This window comes from Pelodiscus sinensis, chromosome 19 (assembly GCF_052426305.1).
Source record: "Pelodiscus sinensis isolate ZL-2025 chromosome 19, ASM5242630v1, whole genome shotgun sequence".
NCBI classification, from domain to species: Eukaryota; Metazoa; Chordata; order Testudines; family Trionychidae; genus Pelodiscus; species Pelodiscus sinensis.
Window position 1 is genome coordinate 20,507,006 of NC_143070.1, and position 16,092 is coordinate 20,523,097.

General features: G+C 51.3%; 2 non-coding genes across 2 annotated transcripts; both read right to left on the reverse strand.

Annotated features, from left to right (window-relative positions):
* Positions 1 to 2,466: 2,466 nt before the first annotated feature.
* Positions 2,467 to 2,540, reverse strand: TRNAT-UGU (transfer RNA threonine (anticodon UGU)). Its single transcript has one exon. It is a non-coding gene; the product is annotated as a tRNA-Thr (tRNA).
* Positions 2,541 to 12,819: 10,279 nt separating this feature from the next.
* LOC142821692 (U1 spliceosomal RNA) lies at positions 12,820 to 12,985 on the reverse strand. Its single transcript, XR_012898381.2, has one exon. It is a non-coding gene; the product is annotated as a U1 spliceosomal RNA (small nuclear RNA).
* Positions 12,986 to 16,092: the final 3,107 nt, after the last annotated feature.

The following is a 16,092-nucleotide window of genomic DNA, read 5'->3' on the forward strand; positions in this document are numbered from 1 at the left end:
TCCAGGATCTCCTGTTGACAAAGCAAGTGCTTTAGCCAGCTAAGCCATAGCACCAGGCTCAAAAAATAAATCATAAAATTGTTCTATTCTATGGTCCCAGACAACACCTTTGACTCCCATTTCCCCCCAGCCCTGGCAGTGTCTGGCTCCCCAGGCACAGAAAGCTACAACTCAGTGAACAGAGGCTCTGACATGCACATCTCCCCCAGCCTCTGGGACTGTAGAGTTACCTTTGTGGTTTGGCAAGGTTGAGGGAAGGGAGAAGTGGAGCAAACATTGATCATCTGGATTGGTAACCCTTGGGTCTCAGGATTTGGGTTGGAGTCCTCAGGTGGGGGCCTGGCCTCCTTCTGTTTGGTCCCTTTCTAAGGGCACAGAGGGCACAGAATTAACAGAGAATTCAGTACAGCACTGGTGTGGACTGGCAGGCTCAGCTGATTAGTGTTTGGTGCTAATAATGTCAGGGTGCTGGGTTCAAGCCCCTTGCTGGCACTACATGCTTGTGGCAAGGTGGCCTGTTCTCCTTCAGCTGCCTGCTCTGGGAGGGGAGTCCAGAACAGGCTGAGCAGGTTGCAAGGAGCAGTCAGGAGTCCTGGTTTGGAGCAGGGACCAGCAGACGCAGCCCCAGCCTGGTGGGAGTAGACTCTGGCAACATCCTTCTCCTGCAGGCTGGAAAGGCCTTGGACCCTGAGCTACAGCCCTTGTGCCCACCTCTACAGCCAGCACTGGGTGGGCATTAAGCCAAGGAAGCAGGGACCCTGCAGAAGAGGTGGGAGGGTTAATCCCATGTATATGATTTGTCAGTGCCAAGCAGTAGCTGAAAACAGTGACCTGATGATCAAACGCAAAAGTAATTCTGGCCTAGCAGAAAGGTCCCTGCTACATACCAAAGCCTGGGATTGAACTGGGGCCTTTAGATCATCAGTTTAATGCTTTCCCAACTGAGCTACTTTGGCTCCTGCACAGGCATGTCTCTGGCCTACAATTCTCTGTCTGGGATGTTTGGTAGGGGGTGCATGATGCTGGGATATTTTGTAGCTCCAGGCTCTACCAGAAGATGCCCCACAGCACTTTTCCCCTATCTGCACCCCCAGAGCCAGAGATGTGGATGCTCCCTGGGCTGATGAAGCCCTAGACAGAACATGCAGCCTAAAGCAAGGAAGGTTTCCCAGGCAGGCTCTGCAGGGCTCGTTTTGATGTGGAGGAGCCTTCAGGCCCCTTAAAGGGAGGTTCCGCTGTCTGCTCCCCTGGCTGGACCTTGGTGAGACAAACATCCCCTAAGTGGTGGTAGCCTGCGGTGTTCTCCAGAATAGTTGTGGAAACAAGCAGGAGAAGTTCCTGCCAGGGTGGGGACCAGAGGCTGAGCAGCTCACAAGGGCCTTTCAGCAGCAGTGTACAGCCACCGTCCCGCAGCCCATCAGAGCACAAGAGAGCGTTCATGCTGCTGTGGACACTCTTGCGCAAAAGCACATGACTCTACATCTACCTGGAAACATCTCAATTGTCTTCCCAGAAGGGACCTCAACCCACAGTCCCTTGCCTTGTCCATTAAGCCACTGTGGCAGACCAGTAATATTAAAAAGACAAAAATTCCGTCTTCCAAATGCATATTCCTCAACTTTTAGGTACCAGATTTTAGCCCTTGGAAGGAGCCAGAAACACAGGAAGGTTTGATCACACCCCTCTAAAAATCAGCTCTCAGGAGGCACCTCCAGCTGCCCCCAGAGTGTGGGTCATCCCACACTAGCCATGGGTAAAACTCAACACCTTGACATCATGTGTCCCTCCCAAAGCCAGGAGCTTGTCTCCCACAGCCGTAGCCTCAGTACAGAGCCACGCAGGTGCTCACTGCTCCTGGGGAAGGGAGCAGGTCCCACGGGGGCTGGGGCTGGGGCTGGGCAGGGAATGGTTGGTTGTTACTGAAGGGGAAGGATAAAATGCAGCCACATTGCTGAGGGCAGGGAGAGCGGCTGGGGCTGGCTTGGCAGTGCCATGGGACGGCCCTGGGGGAGCTCTGCAATGTGACCCTGGCTCCCAAGGCAGCAAGTGCAGAATCCCCCTCGGTGAGCACGAGAAGCTCCAACCGGCCTGGTCTGAATCCAGCTGAAGGGCTCAAGTGCCCCACTGCTGGAGTGTCAGCGCGCTTGTGTTTGTCCCCTTCTCCCACCAGGCGGGGCAGGGCCCATGCTCCAAGAAGGGAGTTACAGGCATATCTCTCTCAGCCAGAGCACTGGGGAAACCATGGAGCAGGACTCAGTGGCCAGTACCCAGGGACTTACAGTGGGAGTCAGAGCCCTGCCTTGCCAGTGCCAGTCAAAGCAGCCTCTGCACCAGCTCCAGGTTTCCTTCTCCCTGACGAGCCTCTCCAATCATCCTTTTCCTGAACTACCAGTTCCATGGGTGGCCAGGGGAGGCCTCTTCTGTGTCCCAGAAGGACATAGGAAAATGTTACAAAAGGCCACAGTAAGGCACCACTGGGAGCTGAACCCAGGATCTCCTGTTTACAAGGCAGGTGCTTTAGCCAGCTAAGCCATGGTGCCCTTCTCATACAGTTTGGTAAAACTGTTCTATTCTATGGTCCCAGATGACACCTTTGACTCCCAAAGTGCAGCCATTCCCCATTTCCCTCCAGCCCTGGAAGTGTCTGGTTCCCTGGGCACAGAAAGCTACAGCTCAGTGGGCAGAGGCTCTGACAGGCACATCTCCCCCAGCCACTGGGACTGTAGAGCTGGCCTTGAGATTTAGCATTGCTGGGGGGAGGGAGAAGTGCAGCAAACATTGACTGTCTGGATTTTAAACCCCTGGGTCTCAGGGTTTGGGTTGGAGACCCCAGGTGGGAGCCTGGCTTCCTTTGGGTTGGTACCTTCCTGAAGGCACAGAATTAAGAGAGAATTCCTTTGCCCAGTAGCAATCTGAGTTGGCCAGGGAGGAAATAACAATTTTTTTGTGCACATATGAGTACAGGAGAAGGTTTTCTCACAGTAATGATGGCCAAGTGGTTAAGTAGTTGGATTAACACTCCAAAAGTGTTTATCTGTGCAGGCTCAAATCCTGCTCACAGTGAGGTCTGTGTTTTGGTCACACCCCTAACAAGGGCAACAAGCTTGACTGCCAGCTGTTTACACATCTGGACCCAGAACTATCCGGAGCCTTGGTTCTGCCGGCCAGTTTCTTTTTGGCTGACTGCAAACAGACTCCCAGCTGTAGGTGAAGCTGAGTGTGTGTGAAACCAGCTGTGCTTTGGATGATTTTGTTAATGGTTTAAAAAGCCTCATGCACCTCTTTTGCCTGGGGAGGTGTCTCTAATAGACACTTAGAGTGACATTACCCTTGGATTTTACCCCTTTAACCTCATCGAGAGACTCCCAACAAGTCTGTCTCCTGTGTCCCTCTCCACCTCAGGCCAAGTGTTCACATGTTTCCTATCTAAGGAAACTCCTCCTCCCACTCCTTTCTGAGCAAGCTGTACCCTTCTATGCCAATGTTCATGTCGTGTGTATTATCCCACCAAGTCCCTGTGATACCAACTTCTTCCTGCTTATTACCCATCGCTCCTGTGTGTCTATACCAGCATCCAAGACACAGATTAGATTTTGCTTCCCAGTGGTCCCTCGTCCCTCCTTTATCTCTGCTGTTACAGCTCCTGCTCTCTCCCATGTCTGCCCCATCTCCCAGGTGTCCATGTGATTCACTTACCTGTGGGCTTTGGGCACCTGCCCCCATCAAACCTACTTTAATGCCGCCTCGTTCGCTTAGCCAGTCTGCATCCAAATACTCTTCCCCTTCCTTAACAGGTGAACCGCATCCCTGCTGAGAAGCCCTTCCTGCAACAACATCCCATGATCAAGGAAGCCAAAGCCCCCTGTCCACTGAGCTGTAGCTTTCTGTGCCCAGGGAGCCAGACAGTGACAGGGTGGAAAGGCTGGAGAGAAATGGCTTCATATCGGGACTCAAAGGTGTTGTCTGAAACCTTAAAATAGAAAAATTTTATACCACTGTCTGAGGAGGGCACCATGGCTTAGCTGGTTAAAGTGCCTCCCTTGTAAGAAGGAGATCCTGGGTTGAACTCCTATTGGTGCACTGTTGTAGCCTTTGCTCATATTTTTCTATACCCTTCTAGGATACAGGAGAGGCCTCCTCTGGCCAACCATGGAACTTCTGATTCAGGAAAAGGCTGACTGGAGAGGAGCATTGGGAAGAAGGAAACCACAAGCCTGCAGCAGGTGCAGAGGCTGCTGTGACTGGCACTGTCAAGGCAGAGCTCTGACTGCAATTGCTGGGACAGGAAAGCCAGCACCACATGCCCTTGCAATGTCCTGGGGTGGGTAGGGATCAGCTCCCAGAGATCCTGCGAGTGCAAAGCTCCTGAAGCCATGGAGAGTGACTTTCTTCTCCCCTTACGTGGCATGGGCAATGGCTACATGTGGAGCAGCTGGGAGAAAAGGTCCATGGCTAAGCTGGTCACAGCACCTGCCAGGTATCGGGGAGATGAGGGAGGCAGCCCTCAGTGATGCCTGGCCAATGTGTCTGCTTTTCCTACCATCTCTCTATATGTAACTGGAGTCGGCTTCCTTCAGTTGAGCTTTGGCAATGTCCCAACAGCGGGAAGCCAAAGGAAGCAAAGAGCAGAAGTACTGGAAGCTGGTGGGGGTGCCCTCTGGGTTTGATTTAGTGAGTCTTAGTTTGACTCACTGAATCAAGTTCCAGAAGATTGATCACAGCAATTCATCTCCAGCTGGACGTGGTTCTCGCTCTGTTCTGTACAGAACAGCCAATGAAGAGCAAGGACCTGCCAATGGGCATTCAGATCACACCCTTGCTCAATTGATGGGAATAGAAACCAGACACACAGCAGGTTTGAACTGGTTTCAGTTGAGGGATGGATTTGCTTGGTTTATGTGCATTGGCACAAGAACACATAAGGGGTTTGCTGACATTTTAAGAATCCCTGTACAATAGAAATCCAAGATGTGAGACACTTGGAGATGCAAATGTTTCACTTAGGATAATCAACTTTTTAAGGAGGCACTTGGCATTGAACTAAGACCCTCTTAATTTGCACTCAAACACTCTACTACTACTAAGCGACACCCCATAGTGAATGTATGTTTGCGCCCACTGTTGGGAACTTACCCCCTGGCAGCAATGTCTGCAGGAGCAGGTGGTACCCTGCATGCGATTGGACATGTGTGGGCCCCCCCAGACTGTGATCAGCATGATGCATAAAGGTAAGGCACCATCCCTTGTGCTCCCGCCTCCTCTGCCCTGTGTGTGTTGCAACGTCACAGTCCTCACCTGATGTTCCCTTGCTAGTGCCCAAAGACATTTGGGAGGCCTCTTGAGTCTGGGGGACAGGTTCCAAGGTGAGAGTCACAACACTCCTGGGCTATGTCTACACTGGTGGCTTCTTGCGCAAGAATATCTTGGCAAGGGTTCTTGTGCAAGAACTCTTGCGCAAGAACACATCCAAACTGCCATGTGCCACGTGATTTTGCACAAGAGCATCCATGGCAGTGTGGACGCTCTCTTGTGCAAGAAAGCTCCAATGGCCATTTTAGCCAGAGGGCTTTCTTGAGTAAAAAACCCCTGCAGCGCATCCACACTGCCCTCTAGCACAAGAGCTCCTGGGCAAGAGGACTTACACCTGTTAAAAAAGAGCATAGCTCTTGGCCAAGATGCCCTCTCTTACCACGCTTTACTGAAAATCTTCTTGAGCAAGCGCAAGCTGGCACTGTGGACCCTCTGCAGAGGAACAACCCTTCTTGTGCAATAACCAGCCAGTGTAGACATAGCCCTGGAATCCTCCTCCTTGTCCTGGAGCTGCTGCTCATCAGGGTTGTCATCCTGGAGCTGCAGTTGCTGCCACCCAGGTATCTCCGTCCCAGACTCCACAACTGTCCTTGGACACAGCGGTTCCCAGGATTTGGTCCAGTTCCTCATAGTATGCAGAGTAATGTGGTGCTTGCCTGGAGCAGGTGCTGTGCTCTTGGGCCCTGATATAACCCTGCCACAGTTCCTTAGCCTTTGCTCTGACATGGTCTGTGGTGTGCTGGAGATGACATTTCTCAGCAAGGCCATCAGCCACTCAGCCATAAATATCCGCATTCCTCCACCTGGACTGCAGGGCCTCCAGAGACTCCTCCTTCGACCATAGCTCCAAGAGGGTCTTTATCTGTGGCACAAACCAGGACGGTGCCCAGCATTTGCTGCCCTTTGCTTGGTCCTGGGATGTGTCCTAGAAGGGCCAGAGGGGTCTTGTGCCTGTGACATGGCTCTCTGAGAGGCAGGAAGTGCTCCATCTTAGCCAAACAGCTGAGAAGCAACGCTTTACGGCAAAAAACACGAGGACAGCTTTTGGGCTGGATCCCCAGGTGATTCAGAGCAGCCAGCAGCCACTTCCCCACCTCCCTAATTTTTCCACAAACTACAGGCCCAGGCCTTGGTAGTACAGCGGTGAGCATAGCTCTATTTCCAGAGTGGTAGAGCTGAGTTCAAGACCTGTTACTGCAATGTGGGGAGGGAGCAGCAACACTTGCTAGGGAGCTTTTACTTTAACTCCGAAAAATGGGAACAAATAGGTATGGCAGCTGAAGGCTACCTTTCACCACTTTTCATCCTCTCTGAGCGGCAGGAAGTGCTTGATCTTAGCCAAATGGCCAAGAAGCAATGCTTTATGGCAAAAAAAGACGAGGACAGCTCTTGGTTCGGATCCCCAGGCCCTGCAGAGCATTTTGCAGCCACTTCCCTTTCTCTCCCTTGGCTGCTCTTGAACTTAGACCAAGAGCCGAGAAACATAAAATGAGGTTTAAGGGGTATTTTGAAAGAAGGGTTTTCTCCTGAAATAACCAGATCTAAATAGCGTTTTTTATTTCTAAATAAAGTATTTTGAAATAGTGCCCATTGGTGAATATGTAAATTAAATGTGGGATATTTAAATCCCAGCTTCATTTGCAATTTTGGATGTCTGCATTTGCATCCCTTTCTCTAAAGAGAGTGCAAGTGTAGACATACCCACACAGGGCAGGAGAGGCAGGAGCACAGGAGATGGTGCACTATTGTGAGACATTATGCTGGTTACAGCCTGGGGGGAGCACCATACATGTTCAACCTCAGGGAGGGCCGCCATGTGTGTGAAGCACCATCTGCTCCTGCAGAAAGTGCAGCTAGGTGCTAATTTCCCAACACTGGATGCAAAGGCATGATTGCTATGAGGGGGTGTAGCTCAGTGGTAGAGTGCTTTGCTGCAGCTCAAGTGGTCCTTGCTTTAACTCCAAGTGCCCCCTTAAAAAGCTGATCATCTTAAATGGAACAATTGTATCTCCAAGGTGTCACATTTTCGATTTCTGTTGTACAGGGATTCTTAAAATGAGTACAGACCCATAATGATTTCATGTGCCAATGCACATAAACCAGACAAACCTGTCCCTCAGCTAAAAGCAGTTCTAATCTGTGTGTCTGGTTTCTATTCCCATCAATTCAACAAGGGTGTGATCTGGATGCCCATTGGCAAGTCCCTGGTCTCCATGGGCTGTGCCATGCAGAAGAACAAGAATCATGTCCAGCTGGGGAGGAATGGCCATGCAGAGTGTCCAGTAGCCACTTCCCTGTTTGATGCTCTTCAATTTAGCCCAAGAGCCAAGAAGTGGTACTCTCCCACCCAAAACCTCTGGCACTCATCTCTCCCCGGCTTCTTCCTGGCCCCTCAGTCGAATCCTTTCTATAGGGGAGCTTCTAGGAACTGGCATTCTGGCTGCAGGGTGGTCTGGGTCCCCACAACCTTTGGATCAATGTGAGACATGATCCCAGGGGAACCATCTCCTGGAGCTTCTCCCTGTCCCATGGAGCTCAGAGCAGGGGGATACAGGGTAACACATGAAAATGTTTCTCCTTCCTCTGCTGGAGAGGGAGCCAGATCGTTCCCATGAGGCCACATGCAGACGGAGCAAGGTCTGGAGAGGTGAAGCAGTTAATTGGAACAAGCAAGGAGAGCAGAATATCAAGTAGCTGAGAGCCTCAGGCACACAGCAGCACTTTGACTCCTGTAAGCGGAGTTCAAACCTCAGTGAGACCTTCTGGTGAGGTGTTGGTTTGTGCAAATCCTTCAGAATTGATCTTCTTGCCCCACTTGTTCAATTCCACTTTTGCTTCTTGATTTTTTCAATCTAAGGACTTTGAAGAAACTGTTTCAAGCACTATTCTGGTGGTGCGATGGGTCAGCATACTGTACTTCTAAGGCATTACTTGTAAGAGATATGCTGAGGTTGTGAGTTAAAATCTCACTGGGAACACTGGTCTTCAGTCCCTACTAGGCTGTCCTCTTCCAGTGAACGCTGGGATCCTAGCTCAAAGGAGAAGGGATCAGTAAAAATTCCCCCTTCACATATTATGGCCTCTTCAGAGTGAATGCTGGGTAGCCAGGAGCGGAGGCCAAGTAGCACAGAGAGGATCGGACCCTTGACCCTCTTTCTGCCAGGGTTTTCGTTGCCCATTTTCTTTCCCCTGCCCCCGTCAGCAGCCACTGTCCCTTTCAGCCACTGGAGAAGATCATGAAGAGAAGTGGGAAATGGGACAAAGTAGCGAGACAGGCTACTTTGTCCCATCTCCCACTTCTTTTCCTGGGCTGAACCGTGGCTGAAAGGGGCTGCGGCTGCTGACAGGGGTGGAGAAGATCCTGGCCACTCAGTAATCACTCTGATGAGGCCATAATATGTGAAGGGGGAATTTTTACTGATCCCATCCTCTGGGGTGGAATCCCAGCTCTCCCAGCATTCACTGCAAGGCATGGGTTCCCAAATCGGGTTTCGTGCCCCCCTGGGGAGGGTTTGTGTAGAAATTCCAGGGGGGGGGGCATGTGGTGACCCAGCCTCCTTCATCAAGTTCGTTTGTTTGGGGTTTTTTGCTCAACAAGTTTTCCTGCTATTTTGGAGGGGGGGGGGGCATGAAGGTTTTTCAAAAATCAAAAAGGGGGGGAGTGATGCTGAAACGTTTGGGAACCTCTGCAAGGGGACAACCCAGCAGGGACTAAAAACCACTGCACCAGGTGAGGTTTGAACTCACAACCTCAGCATGTCTCCTATGAGTACTGTCTTATAAGTACTGTGCACTGACCCATTGCACCACTGGAGCAGATATTCACAATGTTTTGTCGAAGTCCTTAGATTGAAAAAGTCAAGAAGCACAAAGTGGAATTTAAGTTTTTGCTGTGCCCTTGTTCCTTCTTTTCACAGGCAGAGCCAGGGGGCTCTGCGCATCCAGAGACCCCTCCCTCTTCCTCCCTGGTCTCCGTAAAAACCCACCCTAGTGAGGCACAAAGCTGCTGGGGCTGGTTGAATCCAGAGCACTAGAGATGGGTTGCAAGTGGGTTAGTGCTCCCTTTGCAAGTGAGAGGAAGCAAGATTCACTCCCATCTTCTCCCACCTTCTCACTGGTGGTGAGGGGCCAGTCCCTTTCCTGCTGCCCTAACAATGCACTTTGTGCAGGGGCCATTGGTCTTTGTTCCAAGGCGTGTGGCTAGGACCCGGGACTCAGGACCCTTCCCAAAATATACAAATCCTCCCTCCCCTCCTCTGTTCTGCTCACACTCTCTGGCTGCCTCCAGCATGGGCTGAGCTCAGGGGTGGGATGGGCATCTGCCTTGCAGCTGTGATGGCATCAGGCACCCAAACACAAGTCTGTTCCATCTGGTGATGAAGCTCTATTGGGCCTCAGACAAGCAAAACTGCCGTTGGTGAACCTCAGGACAAGGAAGCCAAAAAGTATGGAGCACGAGGACCACCCAAGCAAGTCCCACTGAGATTTGAACTCAGCCTGCAGGATGCAGAGACCCCAGTGCAGCCCCTTACACCATAGGACCTACATATGGGGGCTGGGTAAACACCAGGGACACTCAGCTTTCAGACTGGCCTCTGCTCTCCTGGCTTCCCTCCAGCTGCTTCATCTCTCAGGACTCTCTGGCTACATCGACACCGCACATTTAATTTGGAATAAGCTTAGCTTAGCTTATTTCAAAATAGCATGTCTACACTGCAGGGAAACCGCAAAATGAGTCCGAGGAGGCTTCCCTAATGTAGACGAGCTACCTTGATTTAGAGCCCCAGGGGGAATAACTTAGAATGTCCCTGGGGAGGGGCTATTTTGAAATAGCAAAAGTGGAGCATCTACACACACGCCTCATTTTAAAATAGCTATTTCAGAATAGGCGATAATCTTCCTACGAGTTTTACAGAAGTCGGTATTAGCCGTCCGTTATTTCACAGTTATTTCAAAATAACGGTATTGCTATGTAGACTCTCACATTGTTATTTTGGAGTAACAGCAATTTTTCCAAAATAACTTTTCTGTGTGGACATAACCTCTGTCCTGCCTCAGCTCTGCTGCTTTGAGGACAAATTCCTTTGTAGGGTCCATCACAATCTGGGTTCTGTGAGGGTCCATCTCACCTAAAATGTGTTATACAAAACCCTCTTATTCCCTACCCACTTCTCAATACTGGCTGCAGAGAGGTGCTTGCCATGTGGTAGAGTGTTTGACTACAGATCAAGTGGTCCTTGGTTCAAATCTTAGTGCCCCCTGTGGGAGTGTCTATTTAATGAAGACAGTCACCTTTCTTGGATTTCCATTGTATGTGAACTCTTTAAATGAATATAAACCCTTAGACTATATCTAAACTGCAGGCTTTTTGCGCAAGAACAATTGTTCTTGCACACAAAAGTGCAGAGCATCTACACTGCACGAGCATTCTTGCACAAGTAAATTTACAGTACAGTATTGTAAAACAGGGCTTTTTTCCAGAAGAGTTATTCCTCTCCCCACAAGGAACAAGCCCTCTTGCACAAGAGCTCTTCCACCAGAGGGCAGTGTAGACAGGCAACATGAATTTCTTCTGCAAGAAAACCGTATGGCTAAAATGCCCATCAGAGTTTTCTTGCGCAAGAAAGTGTCCACACTGCCATGGACGCTCTTGCACAAAAGCACATCGCTTGCGCAAAAGCACATGGCAGGGTGGACGTGCTCTTGTGGAAGACCTTTTGCACAAGAACTCTTGCACAAAACAGGTCTTACACAAGAAGGCTGCAGTGTAGATGTAGCCATCATGTTATGATGGTGTTTAGGTCAGTAACTGGGGCCACTAAATGGTTCCTGTGACTTGTGACCTAGGGATCCATGTTGGATCTCCTCTGGCACTGGCCACTCAGAGACTTGTCAGAACTGGATTTCCCTGCCAAGTAGCACAAAGGTTCCTGAAAATAAGTGGCAGAAGGGCTCTGCACAAGAGGATTTTTTTGTGCAAGAAGGAGCAGTGTAGCAGCTTTCTTCTGCAAAAGTCTGTGCTGCAAAAATGATGGCTCAGGAGGTATGCAAATGAGACGTGGCAATATTCATCCCCACACATCATTTGCATATCTTATTGCGCAACAATGCACAGTGTAGATGCAGCTAAGGAAGCCAAACACTAGCATTACCAAGGATTTGCAGCAAACCAACATCTCACCAGCAGATCCCACTGAGGTCGTGGTGCAGGATTCAGACTCACTTGCCTAAGAAGGTGCTAGAATCTCCCTGCTTTGCAGAAAAATGTTTACGCTTGGACAGAAAGCACAGAGGCTATGTCTACACTGACGGGTTCTTGAGCATGCAATATGCAAATGAGGCTAAGTGAGGAATACCACACTGCTCCTTCATGCACAAGAAAATGCCTCTTGAAAATAAGCAGCAGAACAGCTCTGCACAAGAAGGATATGTCTACACTGGTGGGTTCTTGTGCAAGAAGTCTTGCACAAGAACATGTCCACACTGCCACAGTGTGGACGCTGTCTTGTGCAAGAAAGCTCTGATGGCCATTTTAGCCATAGGGCTTTCGTGCACAAGAAATCCCAGCTGAGCGGCCACACTGCCCTCTTGTGTAAGAGCTCCTGTGCAAGAGGGCTTACACCTGTTAAAAAAGAGCGTACTCTTGTGCAAGAAGCCCTCTCTTACCACACCGTACTGTAAATCTTCTTGCGCAAGAGCAGGTGGGAAGTGTGGACACTTTCCAAAAGAACGGCCTTTCTTGAGCAATAACCCGCCAGTGTACACATAGCCGAAGGGTTTTCTTGAACATGAAGGGGCAGTGTAGACAGCTCCTTCTTGTGCAAACCCCCATGCCGTGAAAATGACAGCTCATCAGGTACATATTTGAGGCACAGTAATAGTCCATGCTTAGCCTCAACTGCATATTGCTTGCGCAGGAACCCACCAGTTTGGACATAGTCAGGGGAGACAGCCTCTTGGGCTATGTCTACACTGGCAGCTTCTTGCACAAGAACAGCTGTTCTTGCACAAAAATTTGCCTGCTGTCTACACTGCGCGAGCGTTCTTGCACAAGTAAATTTACAGCATAGTGTTGTAAAACAGGGCTTCTTCGGGAAGAGTTATTCCTTTCCCTATGAGGAATAAGCCCTCTTGCACAAGAGCTCTTCCACAAGAGGGCAGTGTAGATGGGCAACATGAATTTCTTGCACAAGAAGCCCCTATGATTAAAATGGCCATCGGAGCTTTCTCGTGCAAGAGAGTGTCCACACTGCCATGGATGGTCTTGTGCAAAAGGACATGGCAGTGTGGACGCTCTCTTGTGGAAGAGTTTTTGCACAAGGATTGTTTCGCAAAAGAGTTCTCGCGCAAGAAGCCAACAGTGTAGACGCAGACTCACAGTTTCCAGACAAGTAGGAGCAGAGAGCTCCTGCCTACATAAATTGACAGAAAGAAAAAATAAATACTGTAAAACAGCAGTAACAAAAACCTAGACAGAGAACAGCTGTTTCTTTCTTTCACAGCAAATACGAGGGGAAAGCACAAATGCAGTCCCCCCACTACCATAAATTATGCAGTCAAGTCTCCCCCTTTTGGGGGAAATCACAGGATTCAGCACACCTGAAGTGCAATGGATGATCCTCAGCCTAGGAAAACCACCTACATGATCATGGTATTTCCCTTGCCAGGTAAGAATGAGAGCCCCAAGCACACCCACTGCCTGCCCTTAAGCTCCCAAACACTCTCACCTCAGGGTGGTCACGGCCTCACAACCCTACATGACCGGCCTCACAACCCTACATGACCAGCCTACACAGGGTCAGACGGAGGCATGAGCGAACCAGGCAGCTGCCCAGGGAGCCAACCGATAGGGGGCGCCTGATGGCAGCTGTAAGGGGCGCGCGGTGTCCCTTACAGCTGCCATCAGAAGCCACGTGCCCAGCACCCACAGTGCTGGCGCACCCGCATCCCCGCAAAGCTGGCCAGCAGCGCCCTTCCCTCCATGGCTGCGGAGCTCTGCACGGCCTGGCACGCGTGCCAGCAGCGCTGACCAACCCAGGCTGGGTAGCACATGTGCCGTGCACCCTGGGGGTAGGCCCCGGGCTGCACACCAGTGGCTGTGACCTGCCTGCGCATGTGTTGAACACTCCGGGGGTAGACCCAGGGCTGTATGCCAGCAGCTGTGGCCAGTGCGTGCATGCGCCGAGTGCCCCGGGGCAGGCCCGCACACCCGGGGGCGTGGGCCCATGCCTCACAGGCGGGCCCGCACATTGGGCTCAGGCCAGCCCTGAGGGGGCCAAAAGGGCTTGGGCCGGCCCTGATCCTACACCATGTCCCTCCTGCCTGCACCCACCCTGATGCTGCAGCTGGACCCCACTCGAGATTTAGGACCAGCTCCCACTCCCAAAGGGCTCTGCTTGTGACAACATCTGCAAACAGGCTCTAATGGCTCCCCCACTCTTCAGCAGGAGCTGCCTCCTGAGCCACTGTTTAGAGCCCAGCTGCACCCCTGCACTGTGACCTCCGACCCCACGAGTGCTTTCTCTGCCCAGCTGCAGCCCACACCAAGGAGTGCCTGGCTCTGTCAGGGGCTGCCGTTCAGGAGGCACCAGGCAATGTGGCCACCAGTCTCACCCCCATCACCCCAGCCCAACCCAGCTGGGCACGTCACCCTCTTGACCCAGGCCCAGCAGCCCCTCAGCACCCAGGGCAGGGAAGGTGCAAGAAGGAAATGGAGGGAGGCAGCAGCCCTCCACAAGCCAATCTGAAAGGGAACACTGGGGGGAACAGGAACACACCCACCCACCCTCCCTCCCACTAAGAAAAAGCATCTGTCCCCCCCTCCATAGAACTTCTCCTGGCCGACTCCAGGCATGTCGTGCCACCTCTTGTGGGCCTCCCTTCCCCCATCGGCAAAATGGGGCTGATGAGGGTTCCTGCCCTGGCATGAGCCTTGGATCAAGAACGATGCTGAAGAGCAGGAAGAGGCTCAGGCAGAGGCTCCCAGGCTGAGGTGCCATTAATGTAGGTTTAAGCATCAATTGAGAAACACCAGTAAGTCACCAGGTGTCACTGAGGGGTGGAGAGTCAGCAGTCCCTGCACCTCCCTCCACAGCCAGATGTGACTCTTAGCTGGCAGGTAGAACAGAAGGTTTGTTACATCACAGGGGGACAGCATAGAACAGACTTAGCCCAGGGACCAGAGACGCACAATGTGCAGCTGGATTCGGCTTCCCTGGCAGGTCGGCATTTTATGTCCCTTCAGCCGACCAGCCCAGCCTAGTACAGAACAGGCCTCAGTGAGTCACACCCAGAATTCCCATCCCAATCCAGATAGCAGTGACATGCCTAGGGAAACTGAGGCACACACACAGAGTTACCACAGAACAGCACAGGACAGCAGGAACCACATGCGACATAGCAGGGTGAACAGAGTTGTGTGCCACTGCCCTGTGCCTGCTCCACGGGCATCTCCCCACTGCAGAGAGCGCTCTGAACCAGGCTGTGACTAGCCAGCCCATCTCTGGGTGCCCAGGGGGTGTTTGGGTTTGTTACCAGCACTGAGCTTTGTACAATAGCCCAGGGAATATTATGAAAAGCCAAAACTTTCCCTCCCTGGGGGTCCCTGGCCAGCCAAGTGGCACAAAGGTTCCCAGCCGTACTGAGTTTGGGTAGTATGAAAGAACCTTAACCAGCTCAGATGAGGTGGCTGAGTGGTTAAGGTGATGGACTACTACTCAATTGTGCTCTGTACGCATAGGTTCAAATCCTGTTCTTGTTGGGTGTTTGCAGCCCTCTCTTGCATCCCCCAGAACGCTCTTCAGTTCAGTGCCAGCCCCTCCTGTAACCCTGCCTGCCTCAGCCATCTCCCACTGCAGCCTGGGGAAAAGGAAAATCTCCACAGAGACACTCCCAGATGCAACCCCTCAGTCTGTTCTGCCCTCGAGGGGAAACCTCACAAAGGAGATTCCAGACAGACAAGCCATGAGTGCCCTTCTCTGAGATGGCTGCAGCCTGTCTCACCTGGCTGGGATCATGGCCCCTCTGTGAGGTCACTGCTGCCTTCCAACCAATGAGCTGAATGAGCTGAGGTGGGGTGGGAAGCCTGGGAGATTCTGTGACTCCTCTGTGCCCCCCCCAAACAAGCTAGACATGGCCTTGCCCATTTCCCTATACCTCACTGCTGCCCCCTGCACTCCAGGTCCCTGTCATACTACTGGATTTTAGGGAAGCAGCCAGATTACTGCTGCACCCATGCACCCATGGGGGGGGTTGTTTGCCCCCCCCAAAAGTGGTACAAGGGGGGCATGTAAGGTGTCAAACAAAAGCTTGCCTTCTACTGATTCTGTATATGCTTTTCATATATCTGTATAATGTCTGTGTGTGAAGTTAGGAATATGTACTCTATGTTAATACTGGAAGCTTCTCTGTATGTGATTGAGCAGTAGACTAAGAATGCTCAGCCTATGGATATGCTAATGAGCAAGTCTCCATGGAACAATAGCCCTCTCTAGGCCAAGGACACACCTAAAGAATGGTGACTGATATCTAAGGGCTACCAGAAGGGAACACAGGGATAGGCCACAGGCCAGGTGACCTGCTGCAGACAAGAAGAGATTCGATGCATGTAATGTATGATACTTTAACAACCTTATTGTCATGCTTTCCTTTCTCTTAGTAATAAAACTTTAGATGTTAGATTCTAAAGGATTGGCTCAGCATGATTTGTGGTTAAGATTCAGAGTGTATATTGACCTGGGATCTGTGCCTGGTTTCTTGGAACCGGACAGAACTTGTTCGGGG